Here is an 18,364-nt window from a genome sequence, read left to right on the forward strand (position 1 = left end):
ACGACCGAGACGGGATGTTGAGATTAAATGGACGAATATGGGTTCCTGTATATGGAGGACTTCGAGATGTTATCCTCAAGGAAGCCCACAGTTCCAAATATTCCGTCCATCCTGGAGCTGATAAGATGTACCAGGATTTAAAGGCGAATTATTGGTGGATAGGCTTGAAAAAGTCTATAGCTGCTTATGTAGCTAAGTGTTTGACGTGTGCTAAAGTCAAAGCTGAACATCAGAAGCCGTCAGGTTTACTACAACAGCCTGAAATTCCCACTTGGAAATGGGAAATGGTAACGATGGACTTCATCACCAAATTGCCTAAGACGCCGAAGGGAAATGATACTATATGGGTCATAGTTGATAGGCTGACTAAGTCAGCACATTTCCTGCCCATTAGAGAGACCTTCAGCTCTGACATGCTAGCTCAATTGTACGTAGATAAGATTGTGGCCTTGCATAGCGTACCAGTATCTATTATCTCAGATCGGGATACTAGATACACATCTCATTTCTGGAAGAGTTTCCAACAGTCTCTGGGCACTCAATTGAATTTCAGTACGGCTTACCATCCTCAGACTGATGGGCAGAGTGAGCGTACCATTCAAACGTTGGAAGATATGCTGCGTGCATGTGTAATTGATTTAGGAGGAAGTTGGGACAGGCATTTACCGTTGGTCGAGTTCTCCTACAATAATAGCTACCATACTAGCATTAAGGTTGCGCCTTTTGAGGCACTATATGGTAGAAAGTGCAGAACGCCCATTTGCTGGGCAGAAGTGGGAGATACGCAATTATCAGGTCCTGACTTAGTCTTCGAGACAACGGACAAGATTGTCCAAATTCGCGACCGCCTGAAAGCTGCTCGAGATAGGCAGAAGAGCTATGCGGATGAAAGGCAAAAGCCTCTCAAGTTTGAGGTTGGCGATAAAGTTTTGCTCAAAGTATCACCTTGGAAAGGGGTAATGCGATTTGGCAAGAAAGGTAAGTTGAGCCCAAGGTATATAGGACCATTCGAAATCATCGAATGTGTAGGATCAGTGGCTTACAAGTTAAACTTACCTGAAGAGCTCGATGGTATTCATAATGTATTCCACGTCTGCAATCTGAAGAAATGTCTAGCTGATGAGTCGCTAGTCATACCACACACGGATGTGCATATAGACGAGAGCTTAAAATTTGTGGAAAAACCTGTATTGATTGAAGATCGACAGGTGAAAAAGTTTCGAAGAAAGCTTGTACCTATTGTCAAGGTAAAGTGGGACGCCCGCAGAGGTCCTGAATATACGTGGGAGTTAGAGTCCACAATGAAAGAGAAATACCCTCATCTGTTTCCCTAAATCTCGAGGTCGAGATTTCTTTTAAAGGGGTGAGGATGTAACACCTCGAAAATTCCTGTCCTTTAAAATAAAGACACGTGTCATGAGAGACAGACGTGTCAGGAAAACCGGGTCAAATAAAAAGATGTATGGTAGGATTTTTAATAAAAAGGGCGTCATGTTATTAAAATACCTCTGAACGACCCAAGGGTGACATGTTATTAAAATACCTCTGAGCGACCCAAATTTATAAATCCCGAGATCCTTAAATCATTTGACAAACATCTTATATATATATATTAGCCGGTCGTTTCTAAAGTTCCATCTTTTATATGGAATTTGGATTATTGGGAGTGTTGCTACTAAAATGTTGAATAAAATTCTTGTGTAAAAGAAATTAATAATAGTTAACTAACATGACCAACTCTTGTGAGAAGTCCAAGATTTAAATCTTTGGAAATATCCGTCACTTTAAGAGATTGCAAGATGCCAAGGTTGTAGAAATATGAAAGGGACATACAAGCATGCAATGGCTGAGCCACTAGGTCCCACAACTGAGAAAGTTAGCATATAATTCGGAATCCACGAGGTTGCATGGTCAAGACTTGAAGTTTGTGAAATTTTTGTTTTCTGACTACCGGTTACGGACCGCAAGGCCCTAGTCTTACGGTCCGTAAGGAGGGTACCTGGGCGATTTCAGCAAGGGTCGGTTACGGACCGTAACTGTTTCAGCATACGGTCCGCAAGAGGAGCTTACGGACCGCAAGGCCTTAAGCTTACGGTCCGTAAGGCAGTCGCTGGCAGCAGAAAATGGACAGCTGCCTGTTCAGCCTGTTACACTGACTTAAATGAATGGTTTTCGAAACCAGGGTCTTGCTAGGCAGTATTTAGCCACATAGGGGCACCTGGAACCATCTCACATCAATTGTAGAGTTGCTTGTCATGATCTTGGACCCTTTGGACCACTATATAAGAATCTAAGTTGTGACCACTTAGACTTACTCATTTTGCATTCTTGTTCAAGGCATTACTGAAGCTCCTGGTGTACAACAAATCCTTCTTAGGCCCCATAAGCATTCTTAGGACTCTTGTAAGTGTCCTTAATCCTCTCTAATTATTTTTAGCTTAGTTATTTAGCTAAAAGTCAAACCATCGTAATTAAGGTTTGACTTCGGGATTAGTCTATAATTACTCACTAATATCACGAATTAAAAATACCTATAAGTAGGTAATTATGTGGGTAACAAACCCTTAAAAGGGTATTTCCAGATTCCCACTCTAACTATGCTAATTGTCGAGTCAAAGCTTATTATAAAAAGTCAACAAAAAGGTTATTTGCGAATTAATACATAATTAGCAATGTAGGTTACATGCAACCTGTTTGATCAGTAAAATAACTTGGTAATTAATGTAAGAACATGTTCCAACATGTTCAACTCGACAATTTTCAGTTTAGGCTCGGTTTGAACCGAAAGTCGCAAGGTTTGACTTCCGTTTTGACTTTCAGTTCTGACCCGTTTAAGCCAAGATTAGGATTGCCTTAGAGCTTCTTTTGAACCTATTTATATGTTAGTATAACTCTCTGAGATTATACAACTTGGTTCATTAGAAATCCTATTCACATGCATGTTTCCGTTAATCGCTTATATGTTGACCATTATGCCCATTTGACCTTAAAACGTGATTTTTGAAAATGTAAAAGGGTAGGAACCTTAGCTACTGATTTATAAACTTGCACCCAAAATTTGAAGTCAGTTTGAGGTCTAGATTAAGAGTTATGCTCAATAGCGTAATTAAGAGCTTCTTTACTAATTAAACGGCGTAAATTATGTATAGCCTATCAAAACCCAAATTTTTATACCAAACTTTTTACCCACTGTTATAAAATAATATTTTGGGATTTTTGGTGATTTTTATTTATTTTTAGGCTGAGTATAACTTAGTGTTCTAAGATTAATTCGGTTTATGCCGGTTTTGCCCCTTTTAGCCATAAAATGAGTTTTACAAATCCTTTTGACCTCAAACCAATTCCTACTGATTTGTTATGATAAATAAATTATTTTGAGCCTTCTAGAATATTAAAAATATCAGCTTTTTACAGAAAACCCGGAAATGGCTCCAAATCGCCTTTTAGGCATTTCTAACGCATAAGTGTGCACTAGAACCTTATTAAGCTTAAGGGTTTGAACCTACTGATGTAATCAGTGAATTTTTATATTTTAAACAGTAGGCAAATGTTTTGAACTCAGAATTCCAGAATTGACCTTTTAGGCACATGTGAAATTACCAAAATGCCCCTACGGTGCATAGTAAGGTTAAAGATAATAAATTTCACATAAATTTGATACCCTACTGTTATAACTTAGTAAATTAAGTATATTTACTAATATATTCAGGCCTGTAACTCAGGTTATCATTTTAACCCTTTTACACCTTATAAAATGACCAAAACGCCCTTATGAGGCATAGTTTTGGTTTAAAATCATTTGGGGCATAATGAAAGGTATCATTCTGATATCACAACATATTTTGAGCATATTGACTTCAGAAACTTGTATTTGACTCTTATGGTTACTCGTTACGCATTATATGCGTTCGGATCGGCTTATGTGACTAGTTTGGCCATATTAGCAGAAACGGGTCAAACCATATCTTTTTGGTCTCAAAACCCAGAATGTGATTATGTTACCCATATAAAACAAGTGTGCAAGCTTGTTGGGTCAAAACCACATTCTAAAACGGTCTTCGCCTTATTGTGCATTTAAAACCGTAATCTTTATATAAAACTAACCGGTCTAAGCTTAAGACCCGTTAGGATTCTAATAGGTTATTAAAACCTTAATTTCCAGATCTAGGAGCCCAGTAAAAGCTACGTGCACTCGTTATATTGGGTTTATACTTTGCTCAGGTAAATACGTTTAACTTATTTTCCCTATACGGGCTTGGGGTACGGTTTATAAAATACCGCTTGGTCGGGGAATTGACCTTAACCGGTCTTGGTTATGTGCAGTCAAATTAACCCGTTTGAAAATGCTGTTTTGTTTGTGTAACGCATTTGGGGGCTTAATGACCATGTCCCGGATATCCTTGGCATCATTCAAAGAATGGCCACGACCTTAGCACACGGGTGTAGGCGTACACCCGTAGTGCATTTTATTATGTATAATCGTCGGCACGGGAGGAGTCTCGCGGCGAATTATATTAAGTGGTGTGTCTATTAATCTTTAACCCGGCACGACCCGGGCCACTGAACGCATAACGAACATGTAATTCTTTTACAAGATTATTAAGCAAATAATTATCCCAAGTTATAAAATGTTTTGTGCCACGGGCATTCAAATCAATTTTTAAAAACCTTTTCAAAATGAGTCAGTTGAATTGTATTTACCAGTGAAAATTGACGTATTTTCCCAAAAAGACTAAGTGCAGGTACTACGCGTAATAGGCTGGTTTCTCCTAGCATCATATAGAAGTCTCGCAAGCTTAGATGCCTGAAGTCTTTTGAACAATGTTTTATTTTATTTGCGATCCGCCTGTGGATCTTTTACTTTCCGTATTGTAATACTTGGATATTACTTCATATCCGATTGTAATATATTTTTGCTTCCGTTGTGCATTTAAATTGTGTGGTTTGACTATGATGATATCAACTACATCACGTACTCCCCACCGGGCCCACCGGTAATACGTGGAAATATCGGGGTGTGACAGGTTGGTATCAGAGCCAACACTGAATGAATTAAACACTAGCCTTTTGTGTTTAGTCTCAGTGCACGAATTGCACATTCTTCGAGTTCCGAGTCTAGACAAAGAACATAGGACAAACTCTGTTTTGTTTTATTTTTGGGTCTTATTATTATATGTTGTTGTTATCTAAAACTTGTATGCAGGTCAACATGCCACCAAGATTTCTTCGCGGTCGAGGCAAAGCACCAGTCACGGGTCACGATCACGAAGCCGGGCCTTCGCACCGGCGTACCCCATCCATCACCATGAGCACTAGTCCACAAGAGCCGTGGAGGCTCTATGTTGAACCCGGGAGACGGTCAGTTTCCCTCAGCTCTTCACCTTCTTACCAGCACTCCTTTGGGCCCCAACGGAAAATGAGCCCAACGAACAACCACCCTCTTTCATACCGTTACAGAGATCCAACTCGCACCATTCCTTTGGTGACCCAACCCCAGTTTTCCAAAGCCGATTCAACCCGGCCAACATTTTTCCAGAACCCGGGGGTTTTAACCCACTCGGACCGGAAGACCACTTCTCTGGGGAAAATGACATGGACGAGGATACTGATCCAATGGAGCCTGCTACAGGAACGCCGAACCACCCCATCGAAATCTCGGATGGGTCATCTTTCCACGGATCACCATACCGCGGTCCGGATAGTTATCAAGAAAGGTTCAAGCAGTGGGACTGGTACTTCACGCCTTCTGAACACTCGTCCCCGTATCAGCAACAGCAGCAGCAAGATCCTTCTGAGGATCAACAATTCGTGGCAGTCACTCCGCCACCACCACCACCAGTGGAACAGCAGCCGCCTCCGGAGCCACCGAGGCGGAGGAGGTCGAACGCACGGATGTCCGTGCGAGGGGGTGTCCGTATCAGCACACCCCAACCATCAAGTGGCAGTCATTACCTGCCACTTCAGGAGGAAGAAGAAGAACCACAGATGGGGGTTCCATCAAACCCCATTCCAGATGTCAACTCAGTGCCTGGGGCGCCTCCGTTGGGTTTTGACAACCCAATTCCTGCTTATTCTGCGGCATACAATCCGTTTGAAATGCCGGGCCACAACAGCTTTAACTATGCCAACGTGGACCCATATCAGGAGGCTTGGGATTACAACGCTCGACACCCTGAAGGGCCCTATGGTGGTCCTTGGACTACCGGGTACCCTCCGTATGTGTTCCAGCAGCCACCACCTCCTCAGCCGTTGTACCAGCCGCCGCAGCCACAGCTTATCCCGCCGGAGCGTCAGCAGGAGGTTCTTGATAGGTTGAACCAGGTCGAACAAGAAGTTCGAGAAGACCGCAGAGAGCGGCAAGGCTTCTTCAAGGGTCTGTCAGACTTGCTAAACGGGAAGTCCAAGAGGAGGGGTCACTGAAGACCTTGTTGTTTGTTGCTTAGTTGTAATCAGTCCCTGCGTGGACTTGTTGTTTCTGTATTCAGCTCCTGCGCGAGCTTGTCTCTTTGTATTCTGCCCCTGCGAGGGCATGTCTTTCGGTTAACCCCTGCGTGGGTTTGTTTGTTGTTTTGTTTATTGTTAGTTGTATTTCGCCCCTGCGTGGGCATGTTATTTGTAGAAGTCCCGTTTAGGGCAAGTATGGTACTGTTGAATATTTATTTAATGAAATGTTGCATTTAAATTTTCATGATTATTGCTATAAATAAGTATATGAATAAACTTAAAATAAAAAGGTAAAAATGAAAATAACATTTCATAAATTAAAGAAGACCTACCATTAATATAAATGGCAAAATCTAAAAAGGGACAAGACCTAGCCACATGTCATTTTAAGACAAGGCCAAGATGGTATCTCCATAATTAGATTCAGGTCCATAATTAACGTCTCAACTTAGGATTGATCTGCGTTATAAAGAGAATCTAAGGGGTAAAGCCTAGCCACGTGTCGTCGCAGACATGGCCAAGATGGTAGAACCTGTCTAGAAGATTCCAAATTCTGTTAACATCTGTAAGTATGTTAACATACTGGGCAAATTGTGACGCAGTAAAAGTCACATAAGCCATCATTGAAAATTGGGTTAATTTAAAATTCCCTGTAAGTAAATGTCCATTCCTTGAGAATGAAATGCCTACGGGTAATAATTAGTGTCCTAGGGACTAAGAGACAGTTTGAGTCTGCAACTCACTGCCTAGAAAAGGGTAATGAACTGTGATTCAGATCCTAATACCTTGATTCTGTAAGAATCCGGGTTATGAACTAACAATGTCCTTGTGACTAAGTTATATGTTAATTCTTAACTATAATATAGGATTATAATACAAGTCCTGAATTAATATTGATTAATAAATTAACCTGCAATGGTTATTTAAAACCATGGTTAATAAAATACATAAAATACTGTATTACCTGTTAAATAAAACCTTGCCCATTATTGTTTATATGTAGCATTTGAAGCTACATGGCGGGGTCGGATGAAGTGAATAGTCGTCCGGTGGAAAACCACGATAATGCAAAGATACAGTTAACTGGTGCGGAGTTGAAAGCACTGGTGGATGATGCGGTCACTAAGGCATTAGAAAGACAGTACAGTGAGTACAGCGGGACCAATAGTAGAACCCTGTCTACACCGCATAATAAGTCTAAGACTCATTCGAAGGCTCACAGCAAGCCACCTTCTGTCCAACCCAAGTCTAAAAAGGAGGAATCTAAGAAGGAGGATGATAGACATTCTTCGAATGAAAATGATAATCATTTCAAGAAGATTGTGCTTTATGATGCCCCACGTGCCAAGGGTTGCACGTATAAATACTTTGTGTCTTGTAAACCCCGGGACTTCACTGGGGAGAAGGGGGCAGTAGACTGTATGACTTGGCTTGATGAGATGGAGACAGTAGTGGATATAAGTGGCTGTGCTGAAAGAGATATTGTGAAGTTTGTGACACAATCTTTCAAAGGTGATGCACTTCAATGGTGGAAGTCGCTGATTCAAGCCACCGGGAAGATACCTCTTTACAATATGTCTTGGGAACAATTTGTTGCCCTAATCAAAGAGAATTATTGTCCCCAACACGAGGTGGAAAGGATAGAATCTGATTTTCTGTCCTTAGTCATGAAGAACCTGGACTGCCAGGCGTACCTCACAACCTTCAACACCTTGTCAAGGCTAGTTCCCTATCTTGTAACACCTGAACCGAAGAGGATAGCCCGTTTCATTGGGGGTCTGGCCCCAGAAATTAAAGCAAGCGTCAAGGCCTCTCGGCCTACTACGTTTCGATCAGTAGCTGACATATCTCTGTCCCTTACGCAAGACGCAGTTAGACAGAGATCCCTGAGAGCTGCAGATGCCGAAAAACGAAAACGCGAAGATGATGGTTCGCGACGCTCAGATAAAAAGCGAAAGGGCAATGACGACCACAAGAAAGGGTCGGGATCCAGGAAGGGGGATCAACAGTCAAGTGAAAAGCCTAGGTGCAAAGTTTGTAAGAAGCACCATTTTGGGAAATGCAGGCAGGAGTCTAGATCCCAATCTCAACAGAAACTATGTGGGATTTGCAAGTCCCCGGATCATAAGGCATTAGATTGCAAGAAACTTAAGGATGCCACCTGCTACAATTGTAATGAGAAGGGACATATTAGACCCAACTGCCTGAAGCTTGCCAAGAAAACGGAGGAAGGAAAGAAGACTAATGCAAAAGTCTTCCGCATGGATGCAAAGGAAGCTATTCAGGACGATAATGTCATGACAGGTACTTTTCTCATTAATGATGTCTACGCAAGGGTATTGTTTGACTCTGGGGCGGATAGATCGTTTGTAGATAATAAGTTCTGTGAACTGTTGAAATTACCTGTTAAAGTTTTAAGTATGAAATATGAAGTGGAATTAGCTGATGGAACAATAGAAACAGTTTCGACTGCGTTAGATGGATGTGTCCTATCCATTAGGAACCACTCTTTTCCTTTGTCCTTGTTACCCTTTAAGCTAGCAGGCTTTGATGTAGTAATAGGAATGGATTGGTTATCGCGTAACCAAGCCCAGATAGTGTGCAACAAGAAGCAGGTAGTAATCAAGACCCCATCTGGTGAGCCACTCACTATTCAGGGAGATACTCAACACGGAATACCAGAGCCAGTGGCCATGCTTAAGGCATCAGGATGCACGAGTAAGGGTTGCGTCATTTATATGGCACAAGTAACCATTGACGAGAAGAAGCCCAGGATCGAAGACATACCAGTCATTTCTGACTATCCCGAGGTTTTTCCAGAGGAACTACCTGGTTTGCCACCAGATAGGCAGGTGGAATTCAAGATTGACATCATCCCCGGAGCTGCACCAGTAGCCAGAGCACCATATAGATTAGCACCAACGGAGATGAAGGAATTAAGGACACAGCTAGATGATTTACTAGCTAAAGGTTTTATTAGACCTAGTTCATCTCCATGGGGAGCGCCAATTTTGTTTGTCAAAAAGAAGGATGGATCAATGCGTCTATGCATTGATTACCGTGAACTAAACAAGGTTACTATCAAGAACAGATATCCTTTGCCTAGGATCGATGATCTATTCGACCAGCTACAGGGAGCAAGTTACTTTTCTAAGATAGATCTCAGGTCAGGCTATCATCAATTGAAGGTTAAGGAGGAGGATGTACATAAGACCGCGTTTAGGACTCGTTATGGTCATTACGAGTTCCTAGTGATGCCTTTTGGGCTCACTAACGCACCTGCCGCATTCATGGATCTCATGAATCGCGTATGCAAGCCTTATCTGGATAAATTTGTCATCGTCTTCATTGACGACATCCTCATCTATTCAAAGAACCAAGCTGACCATGACAGGTATCTTCGGTGCATTCTTAAGCTGCTCCATCAAGAGAAACTCTATGCCAAGTTTTCAAAGTGTGAATTTTGGCTTCGCGAAGTCCACACGTTGTGAGTGAGCATGGAATTCAAGTAGATCCCGCAAAGATAGAAGCTATCATGAACTGGCAGGAGCCAAAGACACCTTCAGAGATTCGTAGCTTCCTAGGTTTGGCTGGATACTATAGGCGTTTTATTGAAAACTTCTCAAGAATTGTTGCACCCTTGACGTCATTAACACGTAAGAACATTAAGTTTAATTGGGGGCCTAAGCAGCAAGAATCTTTTGATATCTTGAAGCAGAAGTTAAGTAACGCACCAGTGCTGACTCTACCTGAAGGCAATGAAGAATTTGTGGTGTATTGTGATGCATCACACACCGGAATGGGTTGTGTGTTAATGCAAAAGGGCAAGGTCATAGCCTACGCTTCACGTCAATTAAAGGTGCACGAGAAGAATTACACCACCCATGACTTGGAGTTGGGTGCCGTTGTGTTTGCACTAAAGCTTTGGAGGCATTATTTGTATGGGACGAAGTGTGTAATCTATTCCGACCATAAGAGCCTTCAACACCTGTTCAATCAGAAGGATTTGAACATGAGGCAGCGACGATGGATGGAAACCCTGAACGATTATGATTGTGAAATAAGGTACCATCCAGGCAAGGCCAATGTAGTCGCAGATGCTTTAAGCAGGAAGGAAAGAGTGAAGCCGATAAGGATCAATGCCAAGAGCATTGAAATTAAGAGCAGTTTGAATGAAAGGTTGTTAGCTGCACAGAAGGAAGCTGTGTTGGAAGCTAACTATCCTGAGGAGAAGTTAGGAGTGACTGAAGAACAGTAGTCCTACGACGGAGACGGGATGTTGAGATTAAATGGACGAATATGGGTTCCTGTATATGGAGGACTTCGAGATGTTATCCTCAAGGAAGCCCACAGTTCCAAATATTCCGTCCATCCTGGAGCTGATAAGATGTACCAGGATTTAAAGGCGAATTATTGGTGGATAGGCTTGAAAAAGTCTATAGCTGCTTATGTAGCTAAGTGTTTGACGTGTGCTAAAGTCAAAGCTGAACATCAGAAGCCGTCAGGTTTACTACAACAGCCTGAAATTCCCACTTGGAAATGGGAAATGGTAACGATGGACTTCATCACCAAATTGCCTAAGACGCCGAAGGGAAATGATACTATATGGGTCATAGTTGATAGACTGACTAAGTCAGCACATTTCCTGCCCATTAGAGAGACCTTCAGCTCTGACATGCTAGCTCAATTGTACGTAGATAAGATTGTGGCCTTGCATAGCGTACCAGTATCTATTATCTCAGATCGGGATACTAGATACACATCTCATTTCTGGAAGAGTTTCCAACAGTCTCTGGGCACTCAATTGAATTTCAGTACGGCTTACCATCCTCAGACTGATGGGCAGAGTGAGCGTACCATTCAAACGTTGGAAGATATGCTGCGTGCATGTGTAATTGATTTAGGAGGAAGTTGGGACAGGCATTTACCGTTGGTCGAGTTCTCCTACAATAATAGCTACCATACTAGCATTAAGGTTGCGCCTTTTGAGGCACTATATGGTAGAAAGTGCAGAACGCCCATTTGCTGGGCAGAAGTGGGAGATACGCAATTATCAGGTCCTGACTTAGTCTTCGAGACAACGGACAAGTTTGTCCAAATTCGCGACCGCCTGAAAGCTGCTCGAGATAGGCAGAAGAGCTATGCGGATGAAAGGCAAAAGCCTCTCAAGTTTGAGGTTGGCGATAAAGTTTTGCTCAAAGTATCACCTTGGAAAGGGGTAATGCGATTTGGCAAGAAAGGTAAGTTGAGCCCAAGGTATATAGGACCATTCGAAATCATCGAATGTGTAGGATCAGTGGCTTACAAGTTAAACTTACCTGAAGAGCTCGATGGTATTCATAATGTATTCCACGTCTGCAATCTGAAGAAATGTCTAGCTGACGAGTCGCTAGTCATACCACACACGGATGTGCATATAGACGAGAGCTTAAAATTTGTGGAAAAACCTGTGTTGATTGAAGATCGACAGGTGAAAAAGCTTCGAAGAAAGCTTGTACCTATTGTCAAGGTAAAGTGGGACGCCCGCAGAGGTCCTGAATATACGTGGGAGTTAGAGTCCACAATGATAGAGAAATACCCTCATCTGTTTCCCTAAATCTCGAGGTCGAGATTTCTTTTAAGGGGGTGAGGATGTAACACCTCGAAAATTCCTGTCCTTTAAAATAAAGACACGTGTCATGAGAGACAGACGTGTCAGGAAAACCGGGTCAAATAAAAAGATGTATGATAGGATTTTTAATAAAAAGGGCGTCATGTTATTAAAATACCTCTGAACGACCCAAGGGTGACATGTTATTAAAATACCTCTGAGCGACCCAAATTTATAAATCCCGGGATCCTTAAATCATTTGACAAACATCTTATATATATATTAGCCGGTCGTTTCTAAAGTTCCATCTTTTATATGGAATTTGGATTATTGGGAGTGTTGCTACTAAAATGTTGAATAAAATTCTTGTGTAAAAGAAATTAATAATAGTTAACTAACATGACCAACTCTTGTGAGAAGTCCAAGATTTAAATCTTTGGAAATATCCGTCACTTTAAGAGATTGCAAGATGCCAAGGTTGTAGAAATATGAAAGGGACATACAAGCATGCAATGGCTGAGCCACTAGGTCCCACAACTGAGAAAGTTAGCATATAATTCGGAATCCACGAGGTTGCATGGTCAAGACTTGAAGTTTGTGAAATTTTTGTTTTCTGACTACCGGTTACGGACCGCAAGGCCCTAGTCTTACGGTCCGTAAGGACGGTACCTGGGCGATTTCAGCAAGGGTCGGTTACGGACCGTAACTGTTTCAGCATACGGTCCGCAAGAGGAGCTTACGGACCGCAAGGCCTTAAGCTTACGGTCCGTAAGGCAGTCGCTAGCAGCAGAAAATGGACAGCTGCCTGTTCAGCCTGTTACACCGACTTAAATGAATGGTTTTCGAAACCAGGGTCTTGCTAGGCAGTATTTAGCCACATAGGGGCACCTGGAACCATCTCACATCAATTGTAGAGTTGCTTGTCATGATCTTGGACCCTTTGGACCACTATATAAGAAGCTAAGTTGTGACCACTTAGACTTGCTCATTTTGCATTCTTGTTCAAGGCATTACTGAAGCTCCTAGTGTACAACAAATCCTTCTTAGGCCCCATAAGCATTCTTAGGACTCTTGTAAGTGTCCTTAATCCTCTCTAATTATTTTTAGCTTAGTTATTTAGCTAAAAGTCAAACCATCGTAATTAAGGTTTGACTTCGGGATTAGTCTATAATTACTCACTAATATCACGAATTAAAAATACCTATAAGTAGGTAATTATGTGGGTAACAAACCCTTAAAAGGGTATTTACAGATTCCCACTCTAACTATGCTAATTGTCGAGTCAAAGCTTATTATAAAAAGTCAACAGAAAGGTTATTTGCGAATTAATGCATAATTAGCAATGTAGGTTACATGCAACCTGTTTGATCAGTAAAATAACTTGGTAATTAATGTAAGAACATGTTCCAACATGTTCAACTCGACAATTTTCAGTTTAGGCTCGGTTTGGAACCGAAAGTCGCAAGGTTTGACTTCCGTTTTGACTTTCAGTTCTGACCCGTTTAAGCCAAGATTAGGATTGCCTTAGAGCTTCTTTTGAACCTATTTATATGTTAGTATAACTCTCTGAGATTATACAACTTGGTTCATTAGAAATCCTATTCACATGCATGTTTCCGTTAATCGCTTATATGTTGACCATTATGCCCATTTGACCTTAAAACGTGATTTTTGAAAATGTAAAAGGGTAGGAACCTTAGCTACTGATTTATAAACTTGCACCCAAAATTTGAAGTCAGTTTGAGGTCTAGATTAAGAGTTATGCTCAATAGCGTAATTAAGAGCTTCTTTACTAATTAAACGGCGTAAATTATGTATAGCCTATCAAAACCCAAATTTTTATACCAAACTTTTTACCCACTGTTATAAAATAATATTTTGGGATTTTTGGTGATTTTTATTTATTTTTAGGCTGAGCATAACTTAGTGTTCTAAGATTAATTCGGTTTATGCCGGTTTTGCCCTTTTTAGCCATAAAATGAGTTTTACAAATCCTTTTGACCTCAAACCAATTCCTACTGATTTGTTATGATAAATAAATTATTTTGAGCCTTCTGGAATATTAAAAATATCAGCTTTTTACAGAAAACCCGGAAATGGCTCCAAATCGCCTTTTAGGCATTTCTAACGCATAAGTGTGCACTAGAACCTTATTAAGCTTAAGGGTTTGAACCTACTGATGTAATCAGTGAATTTTTATATTTTAAACAGTAGGCAAATGTTTTGAACTCATAATTCCAGAATTGACCTTTTAGGCACATGTGAAATTACCAAAATGCCCCTACGGTGCATAGTAAGGTTAAAGATAATAAATTTCACATAAATTTGATACCCTACTATTATAACTTAGTAAATTAAGTATATTTACTAATATATTCAGACCTGTAACTCAGGTTATCATTTTAACCCTTTTACACCTTATAAAATGACCAAAACGCCCTTATGAGGCATAGTTTTGGTTTAAAATCATTTGGGGCATAATGGAAGGTATCATTCTGATATCACAACATATTTTGAGCATATTGACTTCAGAAACTTGTATTTGACTCTTATGGTTACTCGTTACGCATTATATGCGTTCGGATCGGCTTATGTGACTAGTTTGGCCATATTAGCCGAAACGGGTCAAACCATATCTTTTTGGTCTCAAAACCCAGAATGTGATTATGTTACCCATATAAAACAAGTGTGCAAGGTTGTTGGGTCAAAACCACATTCTAAAACGGTCTTCGCCTTATTGTGCGTTTAAAACCGTAATCTTTATATAAAACTAACCGGTCTAAGCTTAAGACCCGTTAGGATTCTAATAGGTTATTAAAACCTTAATTTCCAGATCTAGGAGCCCAGTAAAAGCTACGTGCACTCGTTATATTGGGTTTATACTTTGCTCAGGTAAATACGTTTAACTTATTTTCCCTATACGGGCTTGGGGTACGGTATATAAAATACCGCTTGGTCGGGGAATTGACCTTAACCGGTCTTGGTTATGTGCAGTCAAATTAACCCGTTTGAAAATGTTGTTTTGTTTGATTAACGCCTTTGGGGGCTTAATGACAATGTCCCAGATATCCTTGGCATCATTCAAAGAATGGCCACGACCTTAGCGCACGGGTGTAGGCGTACACCCGTAGTGCATTTTATTATGTATAATCGTCGGCACGGGAGGAGTCTCGCGGCGAATTATATTAAGTGGTGTGTCTATTAATCTTTAACCCGGCACGACCCGGGCCACTGAACGCATAACGAACATGTAATTCTTTTACAAGATTATTATGCAAATAATTATCCTAAGTTATAAAATGTTTTGTGCCACGGGCTGATGAAACAATGGTTAACCGGGCAGGGTTAACACACTGGTCTCGTCAAGAAGGGTTAATCCCTTCCTCTCGAGGATCGCTGGCTGGATCACCGGTGGGTTGATCTCCTGCACAAGGAAACAAACCGTGACTCGTAACAAGGAGGATGGGGTGGGGGGTGCTCCTTGTTACCACTCTCCTGCGTGAGAATCAGTAGTTTGCTTGGGAAGCAAAGTAAGATAGTAGTAGTAGTGAGAGAGTTGTGAAGAGATACCTCAAACCTGGTTTGGGGTTGGTATTTATAGCCGAGGAGTGAAGGAGGAGGATGATGGATGGACTGACGACGTGCTGCACCTTTGCAGGTGTGTCAGGCTTGTCGGTTGTGGAGGTTACGCCACGTCAGTCCATTGCTTACGTAGCTCTGACAGGTAACTGCCATTGGTGCCACTTGCACTGTGGTGTCAGTCCCACTTGTTGAGTGCATAGGATGCGGTGCAAGCCGCATCGCTGCATGCGGTAACGTCTGAGGTTACCGCGTCTCCTGCTTGTGATCAAGAAATACGCGAGATGCGGTGCTAGCCGCATCGTCGTCCGCGGAGACTGTTTGCCTGCATCCCTTGTCGTGACGAAAATGCCCATATGATGCGGTGCCAGCCGCATCGTTATGTTCATCTTCTTCTACGCCTAAGGTAAGGCTTCTCATCCTCTGACCGATTGGATTCGAAGGATGTGACCGCATGGGTGCGGTTCATTACTGGCGGGGGTTTGTTTGATACGGGTGATGGTCGATTTGGGACCATACCCCTTCAAGTCCCCCCAGTCTAGTGTTGCTGCCTCGTGCAAGTTGCATGTGGGAGGAGCATTGGACTATAGTATGGGAAGGTAGTTGGCAGTCTGGAGAAAATTCTAGGCCAGATCAGGCTGGTGATCTGGTAGAGTCATGTGACACCTCTTCCGTACCGGTGAAGGAATTTCGTCTGATGCGAAATTCTCAACCGTTTTATGTCACCAGGTGGGTTGCCACCTGTTGTTGTGTCGAAGGCCTCTTGGAGACCTTGTTAGTAATGCTGCACAAACTTCGAACCAACCTCTGAGATGGTGGTTTGAAGGTATGCACAAACTTTCAACCTCTGAGAGGTGGTCCTGTCTTCAAACCAATTGTTGAAGTGGTGCATGAAGAAGAAAAGAAACTTTGGACCAATCTCTGAGATCGGGATCAAAAGTAGTTAATGCTTGTAAGTGCTTTGCTCAAGCTCTATGTTCAGCATCTAGTCATGAGATGACGATCCCTTTTTTGTTGGGTTTTCGTGTTCATCGTCATAGCTCTCTAGTAACAGCACGTCCTTTGCGGTTACCTCGTTGCGTCATTGTTGGCCATGTTTGGTCGAACAATGTAGATTTGTACTATGGGTAAATAAACATGGTCATAGGCAAGGGTATGCCCACCATTGTTTATTCTATGCGGCCCATAGGCGGGCAAACAAAGTCATAAGCAGACTTGTTACCGCTGTTCGGACGCTTGCTGTTCGACAAGGGCTTGTTTAGAGCGCTTATCTGCGTTCTTTCTGGAGCCACTTTCCTTCACGCTCCAATACCGAGTTTGCCTTGAAGTAGCTTCGCTCGGTGATGTGGAGTTAGCTTGGCTCTTCCGTAGCAACCAGTCTGCGGAAGCTATGGTTATGTCCGCAGCTACTTATGAGTGTCTGCGGTTTTGCATTCCCATATTCGCTCGAAGCGGGTGTGTTGCTCGGATGTAGCTCTTGAAGGTTCAGGAGTCAGGGTTGCTGATGTGCGGTCGCGTATATTCCCTTCCTTCTTCGTGCTGAAGAAGTTGTTTATGCACCCTCTGTGGTTGTGAACCAGACAGGAGGGATTTGAAGCTTGAAGAGAATGAAGGTAATGCGGTTTACCTGTTCCTGAGATGCGGTTCAGTCCAAAGAACAACGCTGGTGCTGAGCATCTGACACACCTGAACGGGCTCGTGTGTGTCATGTCCACATATTCCACGTGTGCTCGTGGATAGTGCGGATAGGTATTATACCCCCTTATAGTATAGAGATATATATATTTTTACCTATTTTTAGGGGAATGTAAAAAAACGACATGCGGTATGGGTTATGGTGCGGTATACCAGAGAAACCGCATGCCGCTTATAATTGGATAATGTGGTCGCTTTTTGTTGCATACGTGGCTGATCTCACGTGTGAGTTGGTGGAAGTTGGTGAGATCTTTCTGGCATGTGCTGAAATGAAAGGACATTTGCACTGCCCGAGGCATTAAATGCACTGTAGCAAGGAGTGTAAACGTCTCCTATGTCAGGCGCGTGGGCGGCCACGCGCGCGTGATAACCGTCAGCGAAAACGGCGCTTGACACGTGGTGTCGCGCAATTCGTTCTTTTTGAACATGATGATTCGTTTTCTTCCTCCGCATTAATTGCGATGGGTATATAAGGGGAAACCGTTCGTGGTTTCCCCTCACTTGTTCGAAATTTCAAAAATTTGCCGGTGAGAGAAAGCTTTTCTTTGTCTTCTCCGACTAATTTTGTTGAAGTTCCGGTGAGGTTGGGTTTAACTTTTTCCACTCATTTTCTTTCGTTTCTTTGATATATCTGATGACTGAACCATCAAGTCCACATAATGTGGAGGGTGAAAACCCAGAGCCTTCCTCGCCGGTGGCGGCAGAGGAGGAAGAGGGAGGAAACGCCGGTGGTGGTTTACCGGTGCTAAAGTGGACCAAGAAGACTTTTGATCGTCTAATGCTTGACGTTCAAATGCCCCCTGAATATGGGGCATTCTACCCATCGGAAGGTGACACCGGTGCTGATGCTCCGGCCGGTTATGTGACCCTGTGGGCCGACTTTTTTGGTGACTGTAATCTCCGGTTACCTTTGACTGTTTTTGTTGTTGAGATTTTGGAGTGGTACAAGATCCACATTTCTCAACTGAGTCCGTTTGGTATGATCCGGATTCGAAATTTTGAATCAACCTTTCGTGCTCTTGGCATCGAGCCTACCGTTGGAGATTTCCGGCGGTT

Source organism: Helianthus annuus, chromosome 9 (genome assembly GCF_002127325.2).
Source record: "Helianthus annuus cultivar XRQ/B chromosome 9, HanXRQr2.0-SUNRISE, whole genome shotgun sequence".
NCBI lineage: Eukaryota > Viridiplantae > Streptophyta > Magnoliopsida > Asterales > Asteraceae > Helianthus > Helianthus annuus.